We start from the raw sequence: 16,450 nt of genomic DNA, 5'->3' as shown, positions 1-16,450 counted from the left end.
TGTGCTGGAAATTGCTCTTACTGTGCATTCGTCATCAGCACAGCTCAACTGTGCATCATGACGAGCTGAGTCCGAATTAAATGATGCCAGGGTTTGGCTTAATGTAGTACCTCTTATTATTAATGCAATTAACATAAATAAAAGCATCTCTGTTTCATCATAGTGATGACTCAACTCAATTTTTAACTGGAGATTGTACCCCTTTCAAAGAATGTTAATGGTTTTAAGACATGACCAATTTTGCTTCCTTTTTTTATACCGAGTATTGCTTTGTGAAATCTTTTATAACTCTTATGCTATCCATGTGTAATGCACTTAGCTTTTTTTAAATCTATGTATACTTTTATGGTTATTTTAAACATTCCAAATAAAGTTTTTGGAACCGAATCTGCATTTCCTGCGTAAGCTTCCAACTTGTGTTGCGAGCACATGGCTAAGCTGTCATGTCAATGGCACAGATGCGTGACAAATCTGTGCTGTAAAAGTGACACATTGCTGGAGTTGCATCGCAAGCGTGACGCAGCTCCAGCAATGCTCTGGGGGCCCTATTTAGTTAATGCTGCATCAATCCTTCCGCCTGCTTCAAGCAGGCACAGGGTTTTGACGCAGCATGGGCCTAAAAGTGACTGAGTGAAATCTTGTAGATTTCACTCAGCCACTTTTAGGAGGCGTTCCTGCGCCGGAACGCCCCCCCTGCACAAGACTACCTACATGTGGTGTAGGGATTCACAACGTGACGCATCTCTCAGATGCGTCACGTTGTAAGTACCCCCGCACCATGGAGCAGGATTTGCCCTGCCGCTGCGTCACAAAAGTGACGCAACAACGGCGTAAATGAGGCGCAAGGGGTAAATCTGGTCCTCAGGAGGGGAGGATATCATTGGGATAAAAACAGGTAGATATATTATACAAGGACAACAAACGCTCTCAAGTCCCAGATACTTTTGGGAGAAAAGTAGGTAGATACGTTATACAAGACAACACGCAGTCTCAACTCTTGGGTGGGATGCCCAGAAGTGCGGGGAAGGTATCATCCCGAGAAGTCATGGACAATGACTTAATGGTGGGTTGAACAGTTCGCTGAGGTGATTGTAATGTGATCGTTAGGCCAGAAATTTGCCAATTTGGAAAGCTTTGGTCTCCTTTTTAAGCATGCCAAAGACAGAAGTCTTCTGATGGCGGACGAGAGAGAGATCCATATTCCTGGAGCAGTCCCAGAGAAGGTCCGATTGCAGTTTTTTTCCCAAAAGCGTGTTGGTTGGAGCAACAGGTTCCAGGCAGATCAGGAGTTTCTGGGTGAGAAATGCAGGGGAATTGCAGTATAGGGCCTTGTGAGGAATGCAGGCCAGCTTAAATTGGATTCTGGCCTCGAGGGGAAGCCAGTATAGGGCTTTAAGGTGGGGAGAGATGTGGTTGAATTTATTAGAACCTGTTAGGAGTCTTGTGGCGTTGAGGCAGGCTTTCAATGGGGCCAGAGACATCTTGGGTAGACCTGCGAGATTAGAGCATCCATATTCTAGTCTGGAGATGACTAGTGCCTGGATTGCCTTTTTTCGGTTGGAAGGTTTGAGGAAGGGATTCAGGTTTCTTAGCTACCTCAGGTAAAATCTAGCAGTTTTGGCCATCAAGTTGATATGGCCCGCATGTTTAAGCTGCTGTCTAGGGATATTCCAAAGGATTTAGCAGAGTCCACAATGGCAATGTCTCCCCTCTATCACCCACTCTTTATGGAGCGTCTGTCACTCAATATAATGTGGTTTTAACTCATTTGAAGAGAGGAAGAGAGAGAGATGTAGTTAGGTTAGGTTGAAGTTGACTGGCCCACATGTAACTAACTGCCCCAGCCCAGCAGACCCTCTCGCAGGAGCTTTGCCACCGTCGCTACAGCATGCTCAATGACACTGATGCGAGGCCCACTGCAGCCAAGTTATGGCTAATATATAGTACCTAACTAGAATAAGGCTGCACATTCCTTGTGCTTTACTTAGGGTACAAGGCACTGTTGTTCTATCTACTCCAGCCTTCTTCTCATATATAGTTCTATTTATCACTGGTTCCAAACTTCTTGCAGGTATCCCTCGCGGAATATCCCAATCAGATCTCATTCAAAAATATTCTCGAGTTTATCTCTTCTACCTCAAACTTCAAAGCATTTCGTCAACGCAAGTAACATCCTAATCTCATGTCTAAAAAGGAACAAGTACTATATGCAGTTGTTGCAAAGAGATGTGTGTGGGAAATGCAATTAGCCCTTCATATTGTGAATTGCATTAGAAGTGTCTTCAAGCGGGGGTGGGAAATGACAGTTACATTGGATTGCAAAGCTGGGGTACCTCGGTGCCCCCTAGTTCAGTCTTGCGAAGTGCTTAATTTGAGCCGGTTTTTTCCCGGTTCTCAGCACAGGCACATAAGTGTCAGCATCAGGGCCTGTGACATTCTGCTACAAGGTGGCGCTGTCTGACTAATTTAAAGATGACCACAACAACAGTTAATTATTAACTCAATGTACATTAAAAATAAATAATACCTTGCGTCCTAGCCATTCTTATTGCGTTGGGGCCCTGAAATAGTCCGCACTGTCACACTTGTAGGAATGTGAATGTTAGAACTTCTGTTTTTACTATCATTGGCAGCGCTGGCAGGGGCAACATGTGGTACAAAGTGCAGTGGCCTCCTGAAGAGAGCCCTGGCACTTATGGTTTTGAAAATTAAGCACGAGGAGTGAATTAAGTACCATTCTCTAAACTAGAAGGGGCTGTAAAGTGCCCTGCATCTCCTTGAAGCTACGCCCATGTTCAGTCAACTATTTTGAAATATGTACTGACCAAGCCTGTTGGACTGGCTTGCTGCTAAAAATGCCTTTTGACTGACTGATGAGTTTGTGACTATGTGCTATTTTTGATGGGTGAATAAGTGGATGCAAAAATGAGTCAACGTGTGGCTGAATGGACACATCAGTACAAGGATGAGTGACAGACCATGCACGATAAGTGAGTCCGTAAACTCAACAGACAACTTTTAGTAATCAAACAGACTTGTCTGTGTGTGCGTGCGTGTGTGTGTGTTTTTAAAATATTCCAGTTATGGTTTAGGCTTTATTACTGAGTTGTTGCTGAATGTTAATCTAATAGAAGCATTTGTCTTTCTTGTTTCTAGCCTGGTGCTGCCACGTGCATTTCATGCAACACACCTCCACGATCTCCCAGGTACAGTATCATATGATGTGATAACAGGCTTGATGAACATTTTACCAATAGCCTCCTACAACCTACTGTTTTGGGGCGATCCTTACTTTTAGAAGACTTGTCACTTTTTAACTCCTACTCACCCCTAAAACCGAACATCAGAAATCTTAAAGAGCCACCTGTTATGCACATTTATGGTTTGTAGGTCACAACGCTACTCTGTCAGACTGCCCTCAACTCAACCTTCCTTACGATCTCTCCACCTTCCCTTCCTTCTGCTGTGTTGCAGTCAGCCAGTGCTGTGAGGATGCTACAAAAGTGCATAATTAAATAAAGTTGAATTATAAATAAGCAAAGGCAAAAGGTTATTAAAGCATTGACAGCCATATCTAAAACCATGTGGCATCAGTGCTGAAGAAAACAAAGCACAAGCTTCTAAATTCCGGTCATGTAAACATTAGGAGCCATTGGGTCATTTAGACTGATGTAACGCAAAATTAATTTTCATATGTTGGGGTGCAATATAGTCACACATGTGGAGTGTATGGAGTGCATCCGCATGTAGGGCCAGATGTAGGTAAATACTATTTGCCAATTATTAAATACCGAATTTTACCGATTCAGTATTTAAGAATAGGTAAATAGTATGTAGGTAATTATTTGGTAAATGTTACCGAATCAGTAAAATTCGGTATTACCGATTCTGTATTTACCGAATCAGTAATTCCCATTCATTCCTATGGGCCTGGAGGCCCATAGGAATTAATGGGCAGCCATTCACTATTACCGATTCGGTAAATACCGAATCGGTAATAGGGGGATCATTTTCAAGGGTGGCAGGGTGTCACATTGACACTCTGTTGCACTCCTGAATAGTGCATGGGTGCACATGTGGCACACATACATGCCCTAAGGGCATGTATGTCTGCCACATGGCCCTTTAAAAAAAGCAAATTATTGCTTTTTTAAAGGTATTCGGTATTTACCACCAACTTGTAGTTGGTGGTAAATAATGAATCCTTAAATGAAAATTGCACTCACTTGAGTGCTCCCTACATTAAGGATTCAGTAATTTACCGAATCAGTATTTTAAGAATTCGGTAATTTACAGATTCCTTAAATTACCTTTCTGTAAATTATCGAATCCTTATACCTGCCTCCTACATCTCAAACCCTAAATACCAGTCGGTAACGGACTAAATTCGGTAATTTCGGCCGGTACCGACCGGTATTGGGCTACCTTCATCTGGCCTATAATCCTTTGTCGTGGTACCATAAGGTGTTAGGACTTTGAATCGTAATAAGATAAATGTGATGTATTTAGGCTGTTGCATAGAAAACATGAAGAATTTATGTGGAAGCCAAATGTAACTAGCAGGAAACACACAAACGTGAAGAATTTGTGGTGTGCAGCTAACAACTATTATTGAATAAGTTTATAAGTTTGTGTCATGTTTTACGTAGGTAGGGATGTTAACAGAATGAGCCTTATTTTTAAACCTGAGCGGAGTTACGTGTAACTTCACTGCGCTGCTCGGACATCCACAATTTTCAGCGCCAGGTGTTTGTCCTGTGCTGGAAAATCAACTTCAATGGCCCCATGCACAGCGCAAGAGTGCACTGCTTCTTATTTGCAGGTTGAGTCGATTTTTTACTCATGAAGCAATTTTTTTAACATGAATAGAAGGTTTCCAAACACAAGTGGACTCGACCACCTGCGACTGCACCCGTTGAGAAATCCGACAGCCGGCGTTGAAAAATCTTGCCGGGATGTGGATTTTTCTCACTCATGCACACCGACTTGACTTTTGCGAGCGAAATTAGTTTTTCCCAACTCTGCATGCTCCGTGGAGCACAGAGTTTGGAAAACTCAGAAAACTCTGTGAACAGAGCAGAGTTTACTGCCCCATCTTACTTGTTTTCTATGTAATTTGTAAAGCTCATGTTCCATTTTGCTTATGTTAGCTGAATCTTGTAGGCCTGAAATACATTTCCCTGAAAACTCTCCCTTTAGACGTAACAGGAAATTTCAGGTGTGCTGTGGATTTGGTTCTTTCTCATGTTTGTGTCTGAGGTGGAAGAAGCGCCCTTGTTAGTTAGAATAATATCTTTGTTTTAGAAGTTAGGCAAGAAGAGAAGAGGATGCATTGAGATTTAAGCCCTCTATGACTATTTTATTTAAACATTGGAGAAAGCCCGGGAATCAAGGTCCACATGTTACTGCTCAGAAACAACACTGTCTTCTGGAAAACAGCCTGTGAGAATGTGGTGAGTGAATGAGGTGACCTGAAAAGCATCCTGGGACGATACCTACTATAATGTTGGCAAAGAGCCACACTTCGTCTCTGCCTTTCGAGAGGGAGCATCTTAGAATGAGCTGTGTTCTCAGTAGCTTCATGCTACCTGACCCACTGGCGTGGAGAGACTTCCAAGAAAGACTCTACATGCTGGCACCTTTTCTCTATCCTACCCCAAATTATGCTTAAGTAGGGATGTCACATTAGCGTTAGTGAAGGGATAGATTAATGCTTTATTTCCATCAACATTCAATTCAGGGAAATTTGGACTCATGCTTTTTGATGCTTTGCATTCTATTTCTTGAGTTAAGGGCTTGTGTTTGCTGCATAAACAACTTTATTCACAGATTTGGCTTCCGGTTGATTCCAATGCATTTCTACACTCTCATCTTGAGGTGTCTTTATGTCCAGTTATTTTTGGATTTGTAATACATTAACTAACCTTACTTAGTAATTTGTGGTTACCATGTGGCATGGGGATCTTGCTTTTAAACTGATTGACATTTTTACAATTTCTCCTCCCTCCACGCTTTCATGCTGAGAAACAGAACAATTGACTTGTGAGTCTAGAACAGATCTAGAATGTATGGGCTCAGCCCTTTCAAGACGAAGTGGGCAGTCCACTGTCCTGCCGGGCCAGCGTAGGGTACAACCTCTACTCCCATACTGGATTCCACCCACCCTATTTTGAGATCCTGGCCGTGTTGGCTTAGATCTCTGTGCCACTAAACTTAAACAGCCCTGCTGAGCGCTCCGAAGGCTTACCAGCTTGATATCATGTTTGATGCTCTTGCTTGTCAACATTTTTTACTACAAAGGAAAAATTAACCAAACTGAGTTTATTTATTAAAATCAAAACACATAATGACCCTGACTCCCAGAGAGCTTTCTCCCTGGGTCCGGGGGACCCTGCCTGTTATTTCTACCCAGGGCAGCTGTGTCCACAAGGCAGGTTACCGGATCAAAGGGTTACCCTTTTGGAGCCAGATAAACCTTTGCTGGCATAACAATAAAATACAATATGCATTTCTAAAGCACACAGCTGCTTCTGAAGAAGTGCCCGTGCTCCAGCAGAAGGATCACAGACACACTAACATCTCATTCCTGGACAACCAGCCTAAGCATTAAAGAGATACATATTCTGACTTTTTCCAAAGACAGTTGCAAATGGGGTAAAAACGGAGAGCAGTCAAAAGCAAGTTCCAAAGTTTCACAGTTAAGAATGCAAAGGACCTTCCAGCTCGCCTCATCTTGCAGACCCTATGGGTATGCAAGAGTTCTAAAGTATTAGACCTCAATGATCTGCCTTGTCAGTAGGCCTTAAGCCTCCTTCTAAGGTACTATGGACCATTTGGCTCCAGTGCTCTGTTGGCAATATGAATGCCTTGAATTTGATTCAGCTAGCAATAGGTAGCCAGTGCAGCTGGCGTAGATAGGCAGACACTGACTGGTGCATTGGAACTTGAAGGATATGATGTGCATACCTAACTCACAAGGTGCTACATCGTGACACAAGATATCCGCTCCCTTTACCGATCACCAAGTGGCAGGGAAAACGAGCTGGAAATCCACTGTCAACAGAGGATTTCCAGCTCATTTTCCGGGGCTTTGAACTGCTGACATCCACTAAGGGTGTGAAGATACCCCAGGAGATTGGCACCAGCTTCAGGAAGCTTTTTTCTCTGGTTTTGGAGGAGAGTGATTGGCAGCAGGGTAAGGGCAAAAGTGCCTCTCAAGTGCTTCGTCAGCACAAGGCCATGTCCCTCCAATGCCTGCCCCCATCCTCGCACTGAAAATTGGGACTTAGTTGGCAGGTATGGATGTCTAGCACCATTTTGAATGATCTGCAGTCGATCGAGTAAGTAGGTTGGCAGAGCCAAATATAGACTATTTGTCTAGTTTAACTTTGAGGTGAGCAAAGCATCGACAATGGTCTTCTGGGCAGCTACCGGAATTAGGTGTAGCCTTAGCCTCCTGCTGAGAGACTTCAGAGTTACAAAGAAGCTAGGTTAAACCATTTGACCTGTGGTTCAAATTCCAAGGTGGTATGAAATTTGAAGCCCAAGGTTTCTGACACAGGAGTATTGGGCAGGAGGAGCACCAAGCTCTGAAGGCCACAAGTTGAGTGAATGAGGGTACAGACTAGTGCCAAAAATATTTCAGTTTTGTCAAAATTCCATGCATGGCAACTATCACTCATCCAATCACCAACTGAAAGAATTGAAAGCATCAGTCAATTTATCTTGGAAGGACAGAAGTAAGCTGTGTGTCATCAGCATAAGAGCTCACCTTCAAGCTCCAAGATTCTACCATATTTTCCAGGGGTTCCAAGTAAATATTAAAAAGAGTAAGGCTCAAAGCAGATCCCTGGGGTACCCCGCAATCAAGAAGTTTTGTGGCAGACGTAAAAGGGGCAAGAAAAATGCTGCTTGAGATCTGTCTTCAAGATAAGATTTAGGCCAAGCCCAAGCCTACCCTTGGATTCCAATGTCCTTGAGCCTATTCAATACAATCGTATCAGAGACAGTGTCAAATGCTGATGACAAATTGTTAGAAATGGGGTCTCTAGTCAGCAAGTTCTTACCCTGTTAAGGTAGAGACCCTTCTTACTGGTCAGGATAAGGGAGTTACAGTTCTGATATCACCCCTGAATCACCACCCCGGTAGCTTGGCATGAGCAGTCATGCTTCTCTTAGTTTGTGAAGCATTTGGACTTAACAATGCAGTAATACAGTGACATTTCAACTAAAGGACACTATACCAGTTTCAGAAAAATAGCCAATATTTATCTGTGTAAAACAAGACCAAAGTGATCAGAATCCAAGTTAGTTTTTTTTAAACTTATTTATTTATTTATTTATTTATTGTGGTTTAAACTTGACCTTTATTGACATCTGGGACTTAACGCAGCCGGATGTCTACATCCCATCGGGCCGGCACAGCATTACATGTTGGTCCGTGCAAAATGTAATGAGGGATGCATACACAGCAAGTCGCCTACAACCCAATGGGCCGGCTGCGTCAAATAGGCAATCAGAGCAGACAGCAGCCAATATAGGTCTCCTAAAAGGTAAAGAAAACACCAAAACCCCCCTAACTCATAATTCCTGCAAAGATCAACAGCCACAGTCAGCCACAGTTCCATCCAAAATCTAGTCCAGTTGCCACCAACGTCACAGGTGCCTAGGTATGATCAAGGATTGCTTCACCCTGTGCCCCACCCTCCACCCCAATATCATGCTCCAGGATCTTATGGGCTCACAACCAGGGATTCTCTCACCTCCGGAGGCTTCTCCCAGCCTCCCCCAATCTCCCACCCGCTCCGGACTCCGGTCCATCCTCTTACTGTCAGTGTGTTCCAGAAGGTATGCCCTAAGAGGGCTCCAAATATCTTTAGGGCAGAGAAAGGTGGCATTAGGTCAGCATAAATGTCCAGCTGCTCCTGGCAATGTACAAGGTCATTAAGCCACTCTTTAAATTTAGGAGCACGCCCGCGTCCCCACTGACAAACTATACGCAGTTTTGCCATGAAAAGAGCTAGACAAGCAAACCTCTGGACTTTGCTCCATATAGCCCAGCAGGACGGTTAGGGAATCATCAGACACATGTATCGCAGTCATTGCATCCAGCGCATGCAGTACCTCTCTCCAGTACTCCAGAACAAGCGCACAGTCCCATGCCAAGTGCCCAAAGTCAGCGCCTGCAGCCCCACATCTATCGCAGCAGTCTTTGTTGCGTAAGCGTAGCCGGTGCAGCCTAGCAGGTGTATAATATAACCGATGAATGTATTTGTAGTGTATTATGCATAGCCTGCTATTTGCAGAGATGGCCCCTGTTTGGCGACAGCAATATGCTCATTGCTCCTCCGAAATGGGAGCCCCCAACTCCTCTTCCCACTTCCCTTTAGCTCTGTGAGTGGAACTGTATAAACGCAACACCACATGTTTAGGGGGTCCTGTTGCAGTAAGGTATGTAAAGGGACCATGATGGGGTGTTCCAACGGGAAGTCCTGGGTTAGTGATCGGATATCTTTTCTAAGTCATACGTAATAAAAACGCTCTAAAGGAGTAGGGGTGCAGGGGCCAAAAAACTCCTCACTCGTCTTAAACTACCCATTTTGGTATAAGTGACCCCAAGTGGGATAAGACAGTTTTCGCAGCATGCGATGGCACCGTCCCTCCGTAGTGACTGGTATATCCTGCCTCCCATGCAGGGGCACAAGCGGCGAGTAAAGAAGGGGGCACTGAAATGTATGTGCTATGTCACACCAGGCTCAGGTTGTGCACTGAACTGTGGTGGCCGCCAAGTGCCTAGGCACTGTGGTCTTGCTAAGGTATGCAGTGCAAGGTGTGGGCGCCATATACCCATCTTCAATAGCCAGATGAGGTATATATGGGGGGATGGAACCAGTAAGCCGCAAAGTGCGCTTGTCCACAAGCAAAGTATAGATCCAAATCCGGGATCTCAAATCCACCATCCTCAAAGGGCCGAGTCACAATGCCCCACGCCAATCTTGGCTGTTTCCCTCCCCACGTTAATCGGATCAACTGCGTTTAATACAGTTAAATAAAAACCGTCTCGGGTATAGGGGATGTTAGTAAAAAGTTAAAGGAGTTTAGATAAAATGATCAATTTGATCAGCGACACTCTAGCTGCTATAGAAAGAGGCATCGAGACCCAGCCGGTCACTTTGTCTGATGGTGTCAAGCGCACGGCCATAGTTGGATCGCATCACTTCCTTCCGACATCAAGAGACTCGAATTCCCAGGTAGGTAATGGTGTCTCCACACCATTTCAGCGGAAAATCAGGTGCAAATTCCTCTGTAGCGTCTGTGAGGGATAAGATTTGGGATTTACCCCAATTCACATTGACGCCAGAAAGCCGTCCAAAGAGGATGAGCAAGCGGAGAATGGGGTTAAGGCTAACCGCAGGGTCCCGCAAGTAGAGTGTTAAGTCATCCGCGTATTTTGCCTTTCAGGATATATTAGGGCATGCTCACCATAGTGCTGCCGGACCTTCGCTGCTAGGGGCTCGATGGCTAGGGCAAAAAGCAGCGGCAACAGGGGGCATCTCTGCTCGGTGCCCCGTGTGATAGTGAAGGCTGTTGACTGAATTGCATTCACCACCAGTCTGGCACGCACCCCAGAGTAGAGCAGGTTTATCCACTCCAGAAAAGGGGTTGGGAATCCCATGCGCCGGAGGACAAATGCAAGGTAGTTCCATTCTAAAGAATAGAACGCCTTAGTGGCATCAAGAAATACTGCTGCGGCGTTACCATCCGGATCAATGTCATGAAGGAGCGCGAACAGCATCCTCAGGTTATGGGACGGACGTGCCTCGAGTAGGCACAAAATCTGATTGGTCTGGAAGCACCAGCGCTGTCATAAGAGGGCTGATATGATTAGCAATAAGCTTGGATTTTCGCGTCAACATTTAGTTAAAAGAGAGGCCTATATGAGTCGGACAAGTGAGGCGGCTTACCAGGTTTAGGTATTGAAATGATACGCGCCTCTCTCATAGAGGGGGGAAGTATACCGCTCTCCCGGGCCTCTTCAAACACGCTTCTCATCACAGGGATAAGGAGATGATGGAAGGTCTTATAAAATTCAGCCGGGAGGCCGTTCGGACCGGATGCCTTCTTGGACTGTATTTGCATTATCGCTGTAATGATTTCCTCATCTTCATGGTGTCGTAAAAGTAATGCCCGCTGCCCATCTCCCAACCAGGCAATAGCCGTATCCTCAAAGAAGGGAGTAAAGTCTACGGTCTGAGTTCTATGAGTTTTATACAACTGTTTATAAAATCGCTTAAAAATTTCCACAATCTCGGTCGCGTCATTGTGCATTTGCCCATCTGCCCCCTCAATCTCCAGCACCGTGTTCGAGAAGCGTGGGGGTCGGATCTAAGCCGCTAGCATCTTTCTAGGCCTATCCCCTCCCCATATTGTCGTGCCCTATGATACTTCCCTCTGTGTTTGCATTCCCTCTCTGCTGTCTCTTGATGTTCACTAAGAGCATTACGGAGTCTAGCCTGCAATTCAAGGGTAGGACACTGCTGCAGCTCAGTATTGATGTGCCTAATGTCTGTCTTCAGGTGGCGCAAAGAGGAACGGATGCCCCTCAGGACTCTGCCACTCTTCGCAATACATAGTCCCCGCACCCTAAGCTTTGAAGGCGTCCCACAAGGTGGAGTAATGTGCCACCGAACCCTCATTCCTGGGGAAAAAGTCTGTGATCTCCTGTTCTAACTCCTGCTTGAAAACTGGGTCCAGTAGGGAGAGCGGGTTAAAGTGCTAGAATTGGAAAGGGAAGTCCGTGTGCGGGAGGGTCACAGCAACCAGTACCGGGGAGTGATCAGAATAAGTCTGACGCAAATGCTAAGAATGTGTAGCCTATGAGGCAGGTCCCTTTGAAATAATCCACACATCCTTGACCAAGACGCTTGAGCGGTAATATAACAAGTACCCTCTCACCTAGTCGGGTATAACTGTCGCCAAACATCAACCAGATCATTATCCTCAAGTAATGTCTTAAGGACAGCCTGTGAACGGGAGTAGTGGTGTGGTTGAGGGTGGGAGCAGTCCATACCAGGAGCGATTGTCACATTGAGATCTCCTCCCCATAACAGATGTACCAACCCAATCTCCAATATCTTTCCCCAAAGCACCCGGGAAAATTTCTGATCATCAGTATTAGGTCCATAACATGACACAAGGGTGAATGTTTGATTAGCTATCCGCCCCCATAGGATGGAGTACCTCCCCTGCTTATCAGTGACATTTCCCAGTGGGGTGTATGGGAGGGACTTTCTCACCAGTATACACGTGCCTCTGGCATATGTAGAGTAAGAAGAAAAACACTTGTGACTGGCCCATCGAGCAGCAAAGGTAGGGGGGGCAGTGGGGCTGAAATGCGTCTCTTGTACCATAGCACAGTGTTATCTTGTGTCTATCCAAATGCGATAGTATGTGTCTGCGTTTATGGGCTTCCCCCATACCTCTGACATTCCAGGTGAGGAAGTGGTAGGTAAGGGGTCCTGAGTGCTCATCTATTACACAACCTAGGGCATTACATTCTCCAGCAACATCCAGTGGCATTGCAGTACTTTATACTCATGACGCAATTAGCTCAAAGAGCAGTGGCCTGTGGCAGGGACAGGCAGCGATCATCATTCAAAAATTCAACCAACTGTTCCGGACCCCTCACTCACATCAGCAGTCCAATCCTGCTGTGGCCAAAGTCCCTCCCCCATCCCACCTTTCCACAAAAATAGACTCCCAACAGAGGAGAACATTTGTACCATTTCCATAACTAGTGGTGCAAAGTCCATAGTCATCTCAGTAAGGGGTCACCTGCGAGGTGGCGTCCAGAGGGCGTCCAGGGGTCATCCTTCCCATAGCGAGGGTACTCGGGAAGGTATATAGTGGTCATCCAGAACTTAGTTACATATAAAGACATGGACTAGAACAAACCACTCTTGCAGCAGGCATAGGGGCGAATTATAAATGTCCATATCTATGTAAGCGGGCCGGGGGCAGGCACCAATCCCAAACAATGTCAATGCAAAAATCTCCATCAACGCCACCAGGGTGACTGCCAAAACAGCAGAGTTCTCAACTGGGTCCCGCTCCCCTCTTGGAGGGGATGAGCTGCTACCTCCCCAATTGTCCTACCGCTTTACATAACTGCCCCTCTCACCTATATTAGTCGAATCAGGATCCTCAGGTTTGCCTGTTTCTCCATGTGCGCCATAAAGGAGGTCGGTGGTCATTCTACATCCGAGTAACGGTGGGCGGAAAATTCTTTCTGCTTGCGGAATTTGCAGATTTTCTGCAATTTCGCGATCTGCGAATCTCACAAAATTGTAGAAAATTCTGCAAATCCACGAGCGGAACGGATTTTCCAAAACAGCAGAACATGAAGCCCTTACAGGGTTACAGCAGGTGCCCAAGTTGAAGCTAATTTCTTTGTAAACCATTTACAAAATGGTTACAATGAAATTAATTTCAACTTTGGCACCTGCTGTAACCCTGTAGGTGCCTCCTGAGTGGCGCCTCCAGAGAGTTCATTGCCTACTTGCAACTATTCTCTGACCCTGCTCTGACCCTTGAAGCAGGGTCAGAGAATAGTTACAAGTATGGCACAATGCTCCTGTCACAAAAATTAAACCTCACGAGGAAGCACTTACAGATATAAAGCAGGTGCCCGAGTTGAAGCTCAAATTCAGTAAAGTTTTTTTAATCAGCCCAAACACATTGGTGAGCACGGTCGAGGCTGGGCAAGTGTGCTTTAACCCCGTCTCTGCTGTCTAACATTAGCTGTAATACCTGAGGGAGGTCTTTGCATCCATGAGTTTCTCGAGCGTGATCCCCTTGTAGTTCCTGTGACCAGGAGGCTGCTTTCTCCTCACCTGCTGCCCTGCTCGCTCTCTGACCCTTTACACAAGAGGCATGTTTGTGAACACGCATAGAAACCCTGCCCATTTGGCCCCGCACCACACACTAGCGGTATCAAATCCCGACCTTTCCCAACTATGACCGCGAGTACGTCATCGCGGGCCGCCATCTTGACCAGCAAGAGTTTGACAACGCGAGCACGTCATAAGGGCCCGCGAACACTCATCGCGGGAGTAAACAATTGCGAACACCTAGATGCAGCGCACAGCTGACTTCCGGCGGGAGATTTGAACAGCTCGCTTTACCGAACTTGCAAAATTTGCAATTCTGCACAAGAAATCCACTGCAGCCAGCATAAACCTCCTGAAAATGATGATTTTGAACAGAATAACTCCTCAGATTGACATTTGGCTGCACTTTTTTGTTCAAGGAGTTCATTTTTGAGGGGGGGGTGGGAGTAAGGAAGTGCCCCAGAGTCTCCAACTTTCTGTTCCTGTCCAGCAGGCTCCTCCCAGTGCTTTGTCCACGTCCTGGTCACTTTTCATTTGGATCTGGAGGTGGAAGGATTACTTTTTGTGGCTGCTGCTGGATATTTGTATATGAGGACTTTTTGGACTTTGGAAGGGATCACTTTTGGATTTGAGATTTTACAAGTTAGTTGGTGTTGTTTGTTTGGGGCATTGCAGTTGCTGTAACTTCAATTTTAGGGTTAGTCATTGGGTGCATGATACAACTGTTTCTGTGAGTCTTGTTGAACTTAAATCTCATTTATGTCATGTAATTTTATGTGGATTCTTTTTAATTTTGGGGTGCCTGTAAAGCTACACTAGCTAGTAGGCCCAGGGGTACTGAGTGGTGCATGGACCACATCTTTCTGTGGGGTGTTTTGAATTTAAACATCATTGAGGGCATGGTTGGCATTGTTGTATTTTTTGTGTGTTTTTCGACTTTTTGGTGGGTTGTTGGGGCCTGGCTATATGGGTGGAGGCCATTTTGAGGCCTGGTACAGGCAGGGCCTGGCCATGTGAGTGGGGGTCAAGGGGCCATTTTGAAGCCAGGCAGTGTGCTCAGGCCTGCACACAGTTTGCCTTGCTTTCATCCATTATGCCCGGGGTACTGAGTGGTGCATGGACCAAATATTTCTGTGGGGTGTCTTGAATTTAAACATCATTGAGGGAATGGATTGCATTGGATTGTGGTGATTTTTGTGTTTTTAAACTTTTTGGGGTGTTGTTGGGGCCTGGCCATATGGGTGGGAGCCATTTTGAGGCCTGGTACAGGCTGGGCCAGGCCATGTGTGTGGGGGTCAAGGGGCCATTTTGAAGCTAGGCAGTGTGCTCAGGCCTGCACCCAGTTTGCCTTGCTTTCATCCATTGTGCCCAGGGGTACTCAGTGGTGCATGTCTGTTTGGCCTCTCTTCTATTAATGTAAACAAACATCCATTTTCCATTAGAATTGCAATTTTTATTTTGGGTCCTTCCGTTTTTGGGTGTGTTGTAAAAATAATGTCTAGTTGCAAATATTAATTGAAGCACGAAATATTGAACATTTATTTAACTGATGTTCCTCTGGCTTCCTTTGCTTTTAGGTGCACAAGGCCAGTCATCGTTCATCATCAGTGCCAGGACAAAGTCCTGCTGCGGTGTGTGCAGCACAATGTCACGTGATGTCACGTGTGGCCACAGACAACTCTGCAACTCGTGCAACTGTGGCCTGCTGTCCTGACATCGGAAGAAGATGGGCCCAAAGAAAGGTGGCTGTAGCTCCTCTATCAAAAAAGTTGCCAGTGCCACTGCCAGCTAAAGGAGCAGAAGAAGCAAGTGGCGCCACTTACCAAGGAGACTGGTGTGCCCACAGACTTTTTTGGGGGAAAAAAACTACGCTAGCCGCAGCGGTGTCTGCCGGGACCAAGCTGGGAGTAGCACCTTAGCTTCATTGGTCTCAGTGCCCCCACGCCAAGTTAGGCCCAAGGCCATGAGTGCCGCGGAGGCAGCCACTTTAGTTTCTCAATCACCATCAACCAGTAATGTTGGGGTTGCCTCATCGCAAGAAAGTAGCATCCAATCAACGCAGGGTGTAACTCATCTGACGAGTGTTCAACAGCAGCTGCAACCACAACCACTGCAGGTGCAACAAGGAGCGGTGCAAGGAGAGGTGCAAGGAGAGGTGCAAGGAGTGGCACAAGGAGAGGCGCAAGGAGAGGCACAAGGAGTGGCACAAGGAGAGGCGCAACTGCCCACAATGCTTGTTCCTCCAGAAGTTGGGGCACATCAGGAAATCGAGATTGAAGCGGAGGTATAATCCGAGCAAGCCACTCCTCCTGATGAACCATTGACTTCCAGATCCCCAGCAAGAAATAGGTGAAGGAGGGCTAGTACAAGTTCTTCAAGTCCCCTTCCTTCTGATGATCTTGATCAAGATTGGAACCCACATCTGAGAGGGAGGCACACCATGAGCCCACAAAGGTAGCTAAGCCTAAAAGGAAGGTTCCCGCAAGGCTTCCACTTTTGGGTGATGATGACCAACAAGAAGTAGAAGTGGTGTATTCTGCTGCTGATGAACAGTCTGACGA

This window comes from Lissotriton vulgaris, chromosome 3_1 (assembly GCF_964263255.1).
Source record: "Lissotriton vulgaris chromosome 3_1, aLisVul1.2, whole genome shotgun sequence".
Taxonomy (NCBI): domain Eukaryota; kingdom Metazoa; phylum Chordata; class Amphibia; order Caudata; family Salamandridae; genus Lissotriton; species Lissotriton vulgaris.
Note: the sequence above shows the minus strand (reverse complement) of the source record.